Here is a 16,617-nt window from a genome sequence, read left to right as displayed (position 1 = left end):
TTGAAAGGAGGTGGTCAGCCCCTTTAGCTTATCCTAGTAGCTCTGCAACTCCTTCCTTCTACCTATGTGCTGCAAACCTATGGCTCTTTTTCTGATGTAGTAAAGAATGCATTGGCTTCTGCTGGGTTTCCACATACATGCCTGTTTCAAAACCATGTAATTTTTGCACACTGCTCCCTGCCCTTTTAGTATGATGACATGACATATATTTCTACACTCAGAATTACCAGGGCTTTGTGTCTGAATTTCCAGGCTTGTTTATCCCAGACACTGCTCTATAGAGGCACCGTCCTTCCTCAGAAGGCTGCCTTGGAAAGAAAAATGAGTGAATTTCCATCCATTGCCTATAAACCACACATGGTTTAATAGCTCTATGCACGTTTAAAAATATATTTTATACCTTGCAGTCTTTTTTTATATCTAGCCAAATTCTATATTCAGAGGTTTTTTTGGCCACACCTCAGTAAATAACATCATTAAAGCTTGTGTATTCTGTTTGAATTATTGGAGCTTTAGAGCCTTGCAGGCTTACTGCCCTTTAATGTATGCTCTTGAGTATCCATACAACACAGATTGAAAAGAGTTGCTTTAACTCAAAGAAATGCGAGTTTCTAATAGAACTTCAGGTACCTTCAAATGGCTATTGAGCTTTTGATCGAGGGAAACCTCCAAAAACTACATAATCTATACAAATCTTTTTATGCTTAATATCAGTTGTGGTACATTACGATGCCTGTATCAGAAGAGAGTGGTTATTTTTATTTTACTAACTTTGATATACACAAAATGATGTCATATGATCATGGAATATTAGAGCTATTATGGGACTAAGAAATAATTCACACCTTCAGTGTAAAGATGAGAAAAGTGAGGGAAAATATTGTAAAGGATATTGCTCGCTGTCTCACAGAGTAGAGGTGAAGATGAGTCAGGCATTGAGATTTCTTTATTCTCCCATCCAGTATATGAAACTGGCACTTAATTATAATCTTTTAAATGCTGATTACTTGTATCTTTCAACGGAGGTTTTTTGGATCAATAATGTTTGAAAGTTACAACACTATAGGCCGGGCGCGGTGGCTCATGCCTGTAATCCCAGCACTTTGGGAGGCCAAGGCAGGCAGATCACGAGGTCAGGAGATTGAGACCATCCTGGCCAACATGGTGAAACCCTGTTTCTACTAAAAATACAGAAATTAGTTGGACCTGGTGGTAGATGCCTGTAATCCCAGCTACTTGGGAGGCTGAGGCAGGAGAATGGCTTGAACCTGGGAGGTGGAGGTTGCAGTGAGCCAAGATCATGCCACTGCACTCCAGCCTGGTGACAGAGCAAGGCTGTGTCTTAAAAAAAAAAAAAAAGAAAGAAAGAAAGAAAGTTACAACACTAGTGTTTGATTGAGATACCATGACTCTCTCACCTTCAAAGGTTAGCGATGCTTAACCTTCAATAACCAATGATAATATCATTAATTGATGATAATTAGTATCATCAAATTTACAATAAAACCATCACTATATTTCTGACATCCATGCTTTTTGCCAAATCTGCCTGAAACCTATAGAACAACCCGGGGCTAATTTACCCCTCAGGTGACATTTGCTAATGTCTGGAGTAATTTCTGGTTGTCACAAGAAAGAGTTTTCTGGTTCAAACTGTCAATAATATCAAGGTTGATAAACCCACTAAAGGGATTTAATGCTGCCCTCTGCAACACTTATATGTAATAAAAGACATGTTTCCTATACTAGTTGAAAAGAAGTCTGATCTTCCCTTTTCTATTGTATTTCAAACTTTTAGGGTTGTCTCTAGATTACATTATGTCATATTTTCATGAAGTGCTTCAAATATTCTCATCTATGTTTTATAGAACTTGATCCTCTTCCTTTTTGTTCAAAGGTCTATTTTAAGAAGTCTAACCTCACACGAATGCCAGTGCTTTTCCTTTGTGACTTTTCAAGCTTCATTTGTTAGATATGTCTCTAGATATATAGAAAAAAGTGTGATTGTTGTATTTTAGATTCCACCATTGATCTACACAAGAAAAAAATTGTTTTGTGTTTTTTGCATTTCCTGGTATTTATTTGTGTTTGGGGCTCTATCCTTATTAACTATTAACAATTTCATGGGATGATGAATAGTAATTTTTTATACATTGAAGAAATATTGAGTCCAGGAAATAGAAGCTAGACACATAACTGCCCCTTTGGAGTTGAGCCTTCTGCAGGATATTCATAAGTGAATTTACAAACAAGATGTGATATGATGATAAAGAATATGGAAGGCATTACAAATGGACATAAAAGGGCCTATAATCAAGGCTTGAGCAATCAGGTGAGGTCTGAGCTGACACCTGACAAGTACATGGAGGTAAATATTGTTTCTGGCAGAAAAAAACGTTTTGAACACATCTCATTTAGAGATGAGATACAGCCAGTGCCCCAGAGGTACTGAATACGGTAAACAATTGTAGCAGGATGATAGGTATTTGTGTATGTAAACAGACCTAAACATGGAAAAATACAGTAAAAATAAAATCCAAAAGGTAAAGAGAAAATACACCCACATAGGGAACTTCCCATGAGCGGAGCTTTCAGGACTGGAAGTTGCTCTAGGTGAGTCAGTAAGTAGTGAGTGAATTTGAAGACTGAAGACATTACTGTACACCACTGTAGACTTTATAAACACTGTACACTTAGGCTACACTAAATTTAGAAAACGTTTTCTTTCTTACGTAAAAAATTAACTTTAGCTCACTGTGACATTTTTACTTTACCAACATGGATTGTTTTAATTGTCCTTTATATTCTTACTTTAAAGCTTTTTTCTAATTTTAAAAAATTATTTTTTGTTTATATTTTTATATTATTTTGTTAAAAACTAGGACTCAAACACACACATTAGCCTAGGCAGACACACGGTCAGGATCGTCGATATCACCGTCTTTCACTTCCACATCTTATTCCATTGAAAAGTCATCAGGGCCAATGACATGTACGGAGCTTTCATCTCCCATGATAACAGGACCTTCTTTCCAAATACTTCCTGGAGATCCCAGGTGTCACTTTTTTAGAAATATGTCCATGGTGGTTTACTTATTGTTTTTTTTTCTCTCCTTATAGATTTGCTTATAAGCAAATAATGCATCATGAACATTTCTCTCTATTAAGGAAAATCTGTTGCTGTTGGTGTCCATGTTTTAAAACTTTTCATGGAGCTTGTTGAGCTCTGCAAAAGTTGCACCCATCACTGCGTATTTTCTTGGGAGTTCGTCTTCTCTTTTTAGGTTTATTTACATCAGCCTCACCATAAACATGTGAATAATGTTTGAGCTGTAATGATACTTCAGCTAGGACCTCAACAAGCAATAGGAATTTTTCAGTTCCAGTATAACTTTAAGGGACCCACTGTGGTATATGTGATCCGTCGTTAGCCAAACATTGTTATGTGGGGCATACCTATACTTTTATGAGATAATGCAGAACTTGGAGAGCTTCATTTCAGATATTTTCATTATGAAACATTTGCTGAGTACCTACTCTAGGACAAGCACCATTCTAGGCTTCAGAACAACAGCACTGAACCAAACAACTGAAGCCTCTGCCGTTGTGTAGTTTACATTCTAGAGTGGTAGTTTATTAGTATTATTCATCTATGTATGCAACTTTTCATTAAGAGTTTTCACCCTTGTATATGGTCAGAATGGTAAGTACAAGTGTTTTCATGGACTGAGCAATGTAACGATTGGTAAATTAATGGAATTTTTTTAAAATTATAGAAATAATAAGTTGATATTAAGCTAAAAGTTGTCTTTAAGAACTTTGATACTCAGTCTCTAACTTTTCAAGTTATTCTTTTGGGGTTTCTCTTTCTCATCTGGGGGTATAATGCTTGATGTGGATGAGACTTTATGCTGGAAGAATTTTATTTCTTTTTTCATTTAAAATATCATAGTTGACGTGGCAGATACACTGATCAGCAGCATTTAGAGAAGGGTAACTTTTTAAATCAGCATGGAAAATTAAGGTACATCTTAGAAAAGTGATTACTCTGCCCTTATACCAAGACACAAGAAGACTTTACACTGGCATTGCAGCATGGAGAGATTTACAACAGCTTTCATTGGTTTAGATGCGGCTAAAGAATTAACAGATGATTGGTTGGCATTCTCAAAATGGAAAATTTAACAAACTCCTAGAAAGGTAATCAAGTTATTGTCTGTATATTCCTCACACCTCTGAATGATGAGTGTGCTTTCCAACATCAACATTCATGAAGCTGACTTTGAAATATTTAACTTAAAAGCATTTTACCCTTCTTTGAAACCTTATTTAAAATGCCCTGATATCAGCTTAGTCCTGTTAGAATAAAAAATAAAGTCATTCAAGAAATTTACACTAGAGATAACCGTTTCTAGGTCATAACGTTTTATTGGATACAATCAGAAAATGTGGTGTGGTTGGCAAACCCTACATTGGGTTTTGAAATTACTGTGCTACCAGTATGTTCCAGCCAATGAGAACCTTTCAGCCATCAGCTTTTATTGATTTGTATTCCTCAGAGTAACATAAATAGCTTTCCTTAAGTCTTCCAAGTTCACTATGGTTATTTTTTTCCTGAAATTTCTGCTGTTAGAAGGCTTATTTATTTATTTATTTATTATTTTTTGAGACAGAGTCTCACCCTGTTGCCCAGGCTGGACTGCAATGGCGCTATCTCGGCTCACTGCAAGCTCCACCTCCTGGGTTCAAGCGATTCTCCTGCCTCAGCCTTCTGAGTAGCTGGGACTACAGGAGCCCGCCACCACCCCCAGCTAATTTTTGTATTTTTAGTAGAGACTGGGTTTCCCTGTGTTAGCCAGGATTGTCTCCATCTCCTGACTTTGTGATCCGGCTGCCTCGGCCTCCCAAGGTGCTGGGATTGCAGGTGTGAACCACCGCGTCCGGCCTAGAAGGTTTATTCATGCACTTACTCCGTGGCTTTCCAAGCCCTTCATGGTTTGAGCTTGGAATTGGTAGCAACGTTCTATGAGCAAGCAGGAAAAAAAGAGGTGCTATAACCAATTATTCTATAAATACTTATAGTATGGAGAGTTCTGCAATCACAACAATACATTTTAGCTTTTTCAGAACAAATAAAGATATTGAAAATTTCTTCCTTTTCTATTTTTAGTTTCTGTGGGTGCATAATAGGTATATATATTTATGGGGTATATGAGATATTTTGGCACAAGCATGCAATAGGTAATAATCACATCATGGGAAATTGGGTCTACATCCCCTCAAGCATTTATCATTTGTGTTACAAACAATCCAATTAAACTCTTAGTTATTTTAAAATATACAATTGAACGATTGGCTCTAGTCCCCCTGCTGAGCTATCAAATACTATAATAGGTCTTATTCTTTTTTTTTTTTTTCCGAGACGGAGTCTCACTCTTTCGCCCAGGCTGGAGTGCGGTGGCGTGATCTCGGCTCATTGCAAGCTCCGCCTCCAGGGTTCACGCCATTCTCCTGCCTCAGCCTCCCAAGTAGCTAGGACTACAGGGGCCCACCACCACACCCAGCTAATTTATTTTTGTATTTTTAGTAGAGACGGAGTTTCACCCTGTTAGCCAGGATGGTCTCAATCTTCTGACCTTGTGATTCGCCTGCCTCAGCCTCCCAAAGTGCTGGGATTACAGGCGTGAGCCGCGGCACCCGGCCTGCCTTATTCATTCTTTCTAGTTGTGTTTTTTTTTTTTTGTATCCATTAACCATTTCCATTTCCTCTCTTCTTCCCCCTCCCCAGACTACCCTTCCTGTCCTCTAGTAACTATCCTTCCATTCTCTATTTCCATGAGCTCCATTGTTTTGATTTTGAAAGATACTGAACATTTCAACCAAGAAAGGCAAAAATAAGCAAGTACTCCCTCATCCAATCACACTAGAAATTAAATTCATTTTTAATAAACAACTGAAATATTTTTATTGCTTATTTTCACTTTTAAAATATATATGTGAAATCTAACCCGCAAATTTATACTGTTAATAGACATGTTTTCAACATTTGTTTAAAAATATGAGTTAAGTTTCTGGACTTACCATATGGTGGTTAAAATGAGAATTCGGCACTTTCAAGTCACACTTGAAAAATATGAGTTAAGTTTCTGGACTTACCATATGGTGGTTAAAATGAGAATTCGGCACTTTCAAGTCACACTTGATTTTTTTCTATTCTCTAAGATGTTAACTATTTTATTTTACCTGGAAATGTGAATAAATGTATTAAATAGCAATCTCATTGCATATACCAATTGATGGTAATTAAATTGAAGCATGTCTGTTACTATTTTTAAAAGATCCTCATTTGAATTTTTTTTTTTTTTTTTTTTTGAGAAGTCTCACTCTGTCACCCAGGCTAGAGTGCAGTGGCGCGATCTCGGCTCACTGCCAGCTCCGCCTCCGGGGTTCACGCCATTCTCCTGCCTCAGCCTCCCCAGTAGCTGGGACTACAGGTCCTAGGCTAATTTTTTTGTGTGTGTATTGAGTACAGACAGTGTTTCATCGTGTTAGCCAGGATGGTCGCCATCTCCTGACTTGTGTTCCGCCCGCCTCAGCCTCCCAAAAGTGCTGGGATTACAAGTGTGAGCCACCGCGCCTGGTCTGTCTTATTCATTCTTTCTAATTTTTATTTTTTTTGTACCCGTTAACCATTCCCACTTCCTCTCCTCTTTCCCCTCCCCAAACCACCCTTCCTGTCCTCTGGTAACTATCCTTCCATTCTCTATTTCCATGAGCTCCATTGTTTTGATTTTTAAAAGATACTGAACATTTCAACCAAGAAAGGCAAAAATAAGCAAGTACTCCCTCATCCAATCACACTAGAAATTAAATTCATTTTTAAAAAACAACTGAAATATTTCAATTGCTTATTTTCACTTTTAAAAAATATATGTGAAATCTAACCCTCAAATTTATACTGTTAATAGACATGTTTTTAACATTTGTTTAAAAAATAGGAGTTTAGTTTCTAGACTTATGATGGTTAAAATGAGAATTCAGCACTTTCAAGTCACATTTGATTTTTTTTCTATTCCCTAAGATGTTAACTATTTTATGTTGCCTGGAAATGTGAATAAATGTATTAAATAGCAATCTCATTGCATATACAAATTGATGGTAATTAAATTGAAGCATCTCTGTTACTATTTTTGAAAGATACTCATTTGATTTTTTTTTTTTTTTTTTTTTTTGAGAAGTCTCACTCTGTCACCCAGGCTAGAGTGCAGTGGCGCGATCTCGGCTCACTGCCAGCTCTGCCTCCGGGGTTCACGTCATTCTCCCAAGTACCTGGGACTATAGGCGCCCGCCACCATGCCTAATTTTTTTGTATTTTTAGTAGAGACGGGGTTTCACCATGTTAGCCAGGATGGTCTCGCTCTCTTGACCTCGTGATCCGCCCGCCTTGGCCTCCCAAAGTGCTGGGATTACAAGCGTGAGCCACCGCGCCCAGCCTTATTTAAATTTTTTAATCCTGTTTTCAAACTTTATAGTCTAAATTTTGGAAAATGCCACGGTGAAATTTGATAAAGACAATAGCTACTAGATGTTGACAGACTTTATCTTCTATACCGGTGAGTTTTAACATGCTTTTCTAACTAGCTCCTAGTAACCATGGAATGAAATTATAGAACAGGTACAACTTCAAATTTCATTGGCTTTTCAGCTCTTAAGAGAATAGTCATATCTAAGCAATGAAATTTTGTTTAATCTACCTTAAAATATCTGTAAAATGTGTACTTTCCCACTAGCTATTAAAACCATGGCAATCTACATTCAAACATGCATATAAAATGAGTCATCTTTTCCTGCCATTACGGAGTTATGGAAAATTAGTCCTAATGCCTATTTTATACGAAGCATTGTACTTTCCTACTGTGAAAAAATAGTGAAGTTCTAAATGGAAATGTGAATGAGAAGCAAAATTGGCAATATTCTCTAATAATATGAAATTAACATGTAGAATCAAATCCTTGATTAATGCAACCAAACAAGTTACTGCTAGGACATAAGAAATAGAAAGCAGGCTGGTTTTTCATGATATAGTTGTCAAGTTTCATGGTATTTCAAAATGCCTTAACTCTGATGACGTCAATTCCGCTACTTCTAGATCTCTGATGCCGGCATGACCTATACCTTAAACATTATGATTTTCTTGGTCATTCAGTCTAGTACTGAGTTTTCAATTTTAGTTTTTTTATGTATTATGTATTGAGGGAAATTGTATATGAATGCATAGATTTTAGATATATAATTCAATGACAAATATATATAAATTCATGTAGCCAAAACCTAAATCAGGATATGCAATATTTCTACTTGCTAGAAAGTTCCCTTTGTCCACTTTCAGTCATTTCCCAGCTCCAATAGGCAACGTGATTTCTGAAGTCTATATCCATGTATTACTTTTGTCTGTTCTTGGACTTTGTATATTTTGTGTCTCACTATTATTGTTTAATATATATTCTTGAGGTCCTTTCATGTTGTGTGTATTGGTATCTCATTATTTTCATTGTTAAGTTCCATTGTTCATTGTTTTCATTGCTAAGTAGTATTCCATTGTGTAGATATACACATTTTTTAAAAATCTGGATTTTTTTGGATGAATATTTGATTTTTTTCAAAGTTTCTACTATCTTCAGTAATACTGCTATAAACAGGTATGTAAAAAGTCTTTTTGTGGTCATTCAATTGATCTTGTGTAAAGGCCTAGGAGTGAAATTGATAAATATGAAATATTTTTATGTTTAACTTTGTAAGAAACTGGATTAGTTTTCAAAAGTGTGTATTTTATTGTAGTCTTCCATCAGCAAATTATGAGAGGTTGAGTTGTTCACCATATGTTCATCATTTAGTGTTGTCATTTTTTTGCATTCCACAATTAGTAACTCTTTGTGGTTTCAATTTGTATTTACACACAATTAAAGATGTTAGGTGTATTTTCATGTGCATCTTGGCCATTTGTATATCTTTTTTTGAAGCATCTGTTCAAGTTAGACATTAGGATATCTTTTTCTTATTGATGTGTAGGATTTCTTTAGTAGTCAAGCTCTTTTTCAGGTATATATTTTTGAATATCTTATTCTAGTCTGTAGCTTGCTCTTTTATTTTCTTAATATTTATGATTATTTCTTTTTCATTTGTAAAGACACCTTGTGAATATAAATTTTTGTTCTCTATGTCCTAAGAAATATTTTTTTCTTGAAGATGGGGCAGATTTTCTCCTATGCTTTATATCAGAATCTTTATAGCTTTAGACTATACACCTAAATCTATTATATACCTGAAATTAATTTATGCATTACGATGTAGGGCTTAAGGTTTTTTGTTTTTTTTTTGACTTAGGAAGTGGTTCCATCATTTGTTAGAAAGATTTTTCTTTCCAATTTGAATTGCCTTGGTGCCTTTGTTTAAATTGAATGATCAAATATGTATTTGTACATTTCTATTCTTCTCTACTAGTGTATTCATTTTCCCTTACACCAATGTTGCTTTGTCTTGTTCAGGATAGCTTTTGACAAGTTTTCAACCAGGAATAATAATTTCTCCCAATTCATGCTTCATTATGGTTTTTATCTTTCTATTATAAGTCTTATGCATTTCTATATACATTTTTAAAAACAACCTATCAGTTTTTTCCAAACAGCAGATGGGATTTTGATTGAAATTTAATCTAATAACCAAATTGAAAATTGGCATCTTAACATGATTGAGTCTTCTAATTTATAACATGGGTTTAGGTCATATATAATTTTTCTCCGAAATGCTTAGTAGTTTTCAGGGTAGTATTATTGTATACATTTTATTATGTTTTAATGTTAGCAAGTACAATTTTAAAAGAAATATAATTTATTTTCACATTGGTCTTATGTCTTGTTTTATAAATTTCTTATGATTTTATACATAAGTGATTGTGTTGTCTGTGCATAAAGATTTCTATGGCTGTTTTTTTTTCTTCCAAATTTTGTATTTCATTCTTTTTTGTTGCTTTTTTATTACTGGCTCAAACCTCAGTACAACGTTAAATAAAAGTTACAGGGGCATAATACTTGCCTTGTTCCCACTGTTAGGAAGAACACATTCAATATATAGTCATTAAGTATGACATTTGATGTATGATTATGTAGATGCTCCTCTCCAATATAAGAAAAGGTTTGCCTCTATTCTTGGTCTACTCTGACATTTTATCAAGACTACTTATATAATTTTGTCAGTAGAATTTTGTACATCTATTCAGATCACTATATAGAACTGTCTTTTTAATGCTATTAATCAATTCAAATACATTGCTTAATTTTTGGATGTTAAAATAACTTTTTATTATCACAGTAAACCACAGTTAATCATTATATATTTCTTATATATTACTAGAATTGATTTGCTAATATGTATTTTTAAATTTTGCATCTGTGTTTATAAGTTATGGAGGCTTATTATTGTTTTTGGTAATGTCTTTACTAATTTTTCAAACGATGGTAATTTGATTACTTTATTTCCAATTTGCGTGTCCCCTTATTTCTTTCTTTTGACTGATTGCTCTAACTAGGACTTGCTTAGGACTTCTAGTACTATGTTGAATAGCAGTGATGAAAATGGGTATCCTTTTCTTGTTCCAGGTCTTAGAGGAAAAGCTTTCAGTTTCCCCCCATTTAGTATGAAACTGAGTGTCTGTTCTATATGCTTTCATTATGTTGAGGTGTGTTCCTTCCATACAGTTTTTTCAAGGCTTGGATCATGTAGGGGTGTGGAATTTTATCAAATGCTTTTTTAGCATCAATTGAAATTATCATACAGTTTTTGTGCTTCATTCTATTGATATGATGTGATTTGATGTGAGATGATGATAATGATTTGCGTATGTTTAACCATCCTTGCATCCCTGGGATAAATCCCACTTGGACATGATGAATGATCTTTTTAATGTGTTGTTGAATGCAGTTTGCTAGCATGTTGCCGAACATTTTTGCATCAATGTTCACCAGGGATATTGGCCTGTTGTTTTTTATTTATGTGTCTTTGGTTTTGGTATCAGAGTAATATTGTCCTTGTAGAATGAGTTTGGAAATAGTCCCCCCTCCTCTATTTTTCACAGTAGTTTGAGTAGGATTGGTATTAGTTCTTTTAAAAATATTTGGTAAAATTCAGGAGTAAAGCCGTCGGGTCTTGGGCTTTTCTTTCCCGGGAAACTTTATTTTATTTTATTTTTTTTTTTGAGAGGGAATCTCGCTCTGTCGCCCAGGCTGGAGTGCAGTGGTGTGATTTCGGCTCACTTGCAAGCTCCGCCTCCCGGGTTCACGCCATTCTCCTGCCTCAGCCTCCTGAGTAGCTGGGACTAGAGGCGCCCGCCACCACGCCCGGCTAATTTTTTTGTTTTGTTTTGTATTTTTTAGTAGATACGGGGTTTGACCATGTTAGTCAGGATGGTCTCCATCTCCTGACCTCGTGATCTGCCCGCCTGGCCCTCCCAAAGTGCTGGGATTACAGGCGTGAGCCACCGCGCCCGGCCTTTCCTGGGAAAATTTTGTTTCCATCTCACTACTTATTGGTCTTTTCAGGTTTTGGATTTCTTCATGGTTCATTCTTGCTAGGTTGTATGTGTCTAGGAAAGTATCCATTTATTCTAGATTTTCTAATTTATTGGTCTGTAGTTGCTCATACTAGCCTCTAATGATCCTTAGAATTTCTACAGTATCAATGATAATGTTGTCCCCATTTTCATCTCTGATTTTATTTAGTTTTTTTTTTTGTTGTTTGTTTTTTTTAGTGTGGTTACAGGTTAGTGGTTTGGTTTATCTTTTTTAAAAAACGCACTTTTCATTTTGTTCATATTTTGTATGTTTTCATTTCAATTTCATTAATTTCTGCACTTATCTTTATTCTTTCCTTTCTTCTATACTTATTTTGGGTCTGGTTTACTCTTGCTTTTCTAGTTCTTTAAGATGTATCGGCACCTCAGGCCCAGCAGAGCCAGGGCGGCTCCTGCCGGTAGCCTGCGTGCAGCCCGGCCAGCCGCGCCCCGCGTCCATCTCGCCGTTCACTGCCCTGAGGCTGGCGCCGCCATGGGGCGCGGGGCCGGTGCTGCTCTGGGGCACTGGAGCCGCGCGGTGCTGGAGAAGCCACGCGCCGCTGGAGGGAAGCTGCCGGGGCGGGGGTCTGGGCGGCTCAGGGGGCGGCGCGGGCCTCGCGCGGCTCCTGGGGTTGTGGGCTCGGGCGCCTGGCTGCTGCAGGTGCCGGGCTCTTGCCTGGCCGGGCGCTCCTCGGCTCCCACGCACCGGGTTCCTGGGCGCTCCCATCGACACTGCCTGGGCGGGGATGAGGCCTGGCGGCGCGGGCCGGCGGCGCCTCCGGGAAGGATGGGCGGCTACGACCTGCGGCGCCTGGACTCTCGGAGCCCGGAAGCTCCTGGGGCTGGCGTACCCTGAGCGCCCGAGGCTGGCAGCTGCGGTTGGATTTCTCGCGATGTCCACTGTTATCTCCATGTCTGCCCCTTTCTTCCTGGGGAAGATCATGGATGTCATCTGTACCAACCCCACTGTGTAGACTACAGCGACAACCTGACCCGCCTCTGCCTTGGCCTCAGTGGTGTGTTTCTGTGTGGTGCTGCCGCCAATGCCATTGGTGTCTACCTCATGCAAACTTCAGGTCAGCGCGTTGTGAAGAGGCTGAGAACTTCATTATTCGCCTCCATTCTGGGGCAGGAGGTTGCTTTCTTTGACAAGACTCGCACAGGAGAATTGATTAACCGCCTCTCATCAGACTGCACTCCTGGGGCGCTCAGTGACTGAAAACCTCTCAGATGGGCTCAGGGCCAGGGCCGGGGCCGGGCTTCTGTAGGCATCAGTATGGATGTTTTTTGTCTCACCTAATCTGGCCACCTTTGTTTTGAGTGTGGTGCCTCCAGTGTCAATCATTGATGTAATTTATGAACGATATCTGCTGAAACTGAACAAAGTCACCCAGGATTCCCAGGCACAAGCCACTCAGCTAGCTGAGGAATGTATTGGAAATGTAAGAACTGTTGGAGGTTTTGGAAAAGAAATGACTGAAATAGAGAAATATGCCAGCAAAGTGGACCATGTGATGCAGTTAACAAAGAAAGAGGCATTCGCTCGGGCTGGCTTCTTTGGAGCAACTAGGCTGTCCGGAAACCTGATTGTGCTTTCTGTCCTGTAAAAAGGGAAGCTGCTGATGGGCAGTGCCCACATGACCATGGGTGTGAACTCTCTTCCTTCCTAATGTATGCTTTCTGGGTTGGAATAAGCATTGGAGTTCTGAGATCTTTTTACTTGGAGTTGATGAAAGGACTGGGTGCCGGGGGGCGCCTCTGGGAGCTCCTGGAGAGAGAGCTCAACCTGCCTTTTAACGAGGGGGGAGGGTTATCTTAAATGAGAAAACCTTCCAGGGTGCTTTGAAGTTTAAGAACGTGCATTTTGGCGATCCCGCTCGCCCAGAGGCGCCCATATTTCAGGATTTCAGCCTTTCCATTCCGTCAGGATCTATCACCGCACTGGTTCTGGCGGTGGCCCAAGTGGTTCTGGCAAATCAACAGTGCTTTCGCTCCTGCTGAGGTTGTAGGACCCTGCTTCTGGAACTATCAGTCTTGATGGCCATGACATCCGTCAGCTAAACCCAGTGTGGCTGAGATCCAAGATTGGGACAGTGAGACAGGAACCCATCTGGTAGACAACATGAGAGACTTTAATGCAAAACAGTGTTGCAGAAAAAAAAAACTTCAGAGACTGTATGAAATATGTAAACCATATATCAAGTTATTTGAAAAATACCTATTTTTTCCAAAGTGTGTAAAATATTGCTTTGAAATGTACCTGTTCTCAAGATCTTTTTATTCAGAGTTTTAATAATTGTAACTTTTTAAATGTTTATAGCACTGAAGTTATTTTCAGGTTTTGTATTTTGTTTTATTGTGGAATATTTTAATTAATATAGCATGGCATCTCATTTTCTTTTGCCTGCTGTTAAAGATGGAAGCTATTGTCAAATGACAACTTAAAAAATGGAAGTATAAATAAAAAGCCTGATTATTTTAGGCCAGTTTACCAGTCACTGTGTAATTCTTCTGGTAATAGTCTACCTACTTTAAGTCTAATTTTACTAGATAGAGTAATGGAAAATGAAAATTTAACCCTTTATTCCGATAATCTCATGAAGCAAACCTAACTAACATCAGCTGGAAAGAAGAGAACATTTATGTTGCCCGTCTCCTGTGTCTTCAAAGGTGTAAGAGTTGAAGACTACGTGTTCCTATGGGAACTATGTTTGAATATGTGCAATTTTCAACATTCTGGCACAAGAAAACCTGATAAGTTTTTAAAAGGGCAGAAGCTTATTTTTTGAACAGGAAAACCTATTAAATTCACATGTGTGTATGAGTACTTCTGGGAAGCAAGGGGTGAACTGCTAGGTATTATTGAGAATGAATGATTTTTGCATATAAGTTGTTTGAAGGCATGTATTTTGAAAAAAAATCTGTTACAAATTTATAATTTCAAAACAAATTGAATCTTATGATACTTTTGGAATTTCATTAATAAGGCTAAAATCTGAGGAATATAACTAATTTTCAGCCTTAAGACATTTAAGTTTGGAAGTCCTTGCTATTCAACAGAATAACAAGAAAAATGTATCACTCTTCTGAAAAGATATTAATAAGCCCTTTTCTTTTATTTACGGTTATAGTTTTATTTACAGTCTCAAAATTCCTAAAGCAGTGCTGATAACCATTGAATTTGCCATATTTTGTATTCAGTGCTGTTAATGTGCTGTTGCCTCAGGAAAAATTGCTTTTTCTCCATTGATGAGGCTAGACCCTAAGAAGTAATTAAGTCAATGTAAATCAAATGGAAGTTTTGCCATGAACTAAGCATTTATTAGTTCCCTGATTAGACTGGAAGAAGAAACCGCTATTTCATGATAAGCATGGAATATTATATTTTATTCTTCGTAATTAATGAATAAAATTGAATGAATGAACGTAGTGTTTTCTGAATTAGTAAACGGTACATCTGTGACAATCATTTTAACAAGCTCTACTTGTGTTCTTTATAAAGTGTGATTTTCAGAAAGCAAACAAAACACAATTACAAGGTTGAATCTGAGGAAAATAATCCTTGTGCCATGGAGGTATTTACAAAATTGCATTTCATTGTTATGTTTTATTTTCTGATGCATGATGTTCAATTATATCTTTAGGTAATACTTTATATCATAGATTAAAATTTATAGTGAACTTTAAAAAAAGATGTATCATCAGGTTGTTTATTTGAGGTTTTTTACTTTTTTGATCTTGGAAATTATAGGTATAAATTTCCCTCTTATACTGCTTTTTGCTGTATCCCATAGGTTTTGGTATGTTGTGTTGCCATTTTCATTTGCTTCAATAAATTTTTCAATTTCTTCTTAATTTCTTTGTTGAAATTGTAAGGATCATTAGAGGCTACTATGAGCAAACATACGCCAGAAATTAGAAAACCTAGAATATATAGATACATATAGATACAGAAATATTCACATTATGAATTTGTTCTTAACCTTTGGTAATTTGTCTCTTTAAAGAACTTTCAGCTGCCAAATTCGTGGGTATGGAATTGTCCATAATAGTTATTATCATTTAAATATAGAGGTTCTGTAATGATATTTCTTCTTTTATCAGTCCTTTTTTCTTAGTCTTACTAGTATGTAACAACTTTATTGATCTTTCCAAAGGAATTTTCACTTTGTGAATTTACTATTTACTTTCAATTTCATTTATTTCTTTCATTACCTCTGTTATTTTATTTTTTTCAAATCATGTTTTGTTTATTTTTTCATTGACTTTTAAACCTATGTATTTTTCCAATACAAGAATTTAAAGTAATAAATTACCCTCTCAATTTAACTCTACACCACAAATATGTAGCTGTTATTATCAACATTTTGTTTTATTTTATTTTTTTAATTGGCACATAATAATTGTGCATATTTATGGGTACATAGTGATGTTTCAATACACATAGTGTATATATTGAATTACCCTGATGAGGTGATGGTAATTAGCATATCCATCATTGCAAACATTTACCATTTCTTTGTTTTGGGAACACTCAATATCCTTTGCTAACTGTTTGAAACTATATAATATATTATTGTTAACTATTGTCATACCATAGTGGTCTAGAGCATTAGAACTTATTCCTCCTATCTAGCTTTAATTTTGAATCTTTTAACAAATCTCTTCCTATCCCTCTCTTCCTCTTATACTTTCCAGCCTCTAGCATCCTCTGTTTTAACTTCTATAAGATCAAAATATTTTAGCTTCCACATATGAGTGAGAAGCTGTGATGTTTAACTTTCACTCACATAATACCCTCCATTTCTATGCATGTTGCTGTGAAGGACAGGATTTCCTTGTCTTTTATGGCCGAATAGTACTTCATTGTGTACTATTTCCCTCTCCTCCTTTTTCCCTCTCCTCCCCTCCCCTCCCCTCCCCTCCTTGAGATGGAGTCTTGCTCTGGAGTGCAATGGTGTGATCTTGGCTCACTGTAACCTCTCCCTCCCGGATTCAAGTGATTCTTCCAC

The 16,617-nt window shown here is 37.0% G+C and overlaps 1 pseudogene; it reads left to right on the top strand.

The window, feature by feature from the left end:
- The first annotated feature begins 2,263 nt into the window (after nucleotides 1-2,263).
- Nucleotides 2,264-15,452, top strand: LOC129014537 (ATP-binding cassette sub-family B member 10, mitochondrial-like; annotated as a pseudogene).
- Nucleotides 15,453-16,617: the final 1,165 nt, after the last annotated feature.

This window comes from Pongo pygmaeus, chromosome 16 (assembly GCF_028885625.2).
Source record: "Pongo pygmaeus isolate AG05252 chromosome 16, NHGRI_mPonPyg2-v2.0_pri, whole genome shotgun sequence".
NCBI classification, from domain to species: domain Eukaryota; kingdom Metazoa; phylum Chordata; class Mammalia; order Primates; family Hominidae; genus Pongo; species Pongo pygmaeus.
This window is presented reverse-complemented; position numbering and strand designations above follow the sequence as displayed.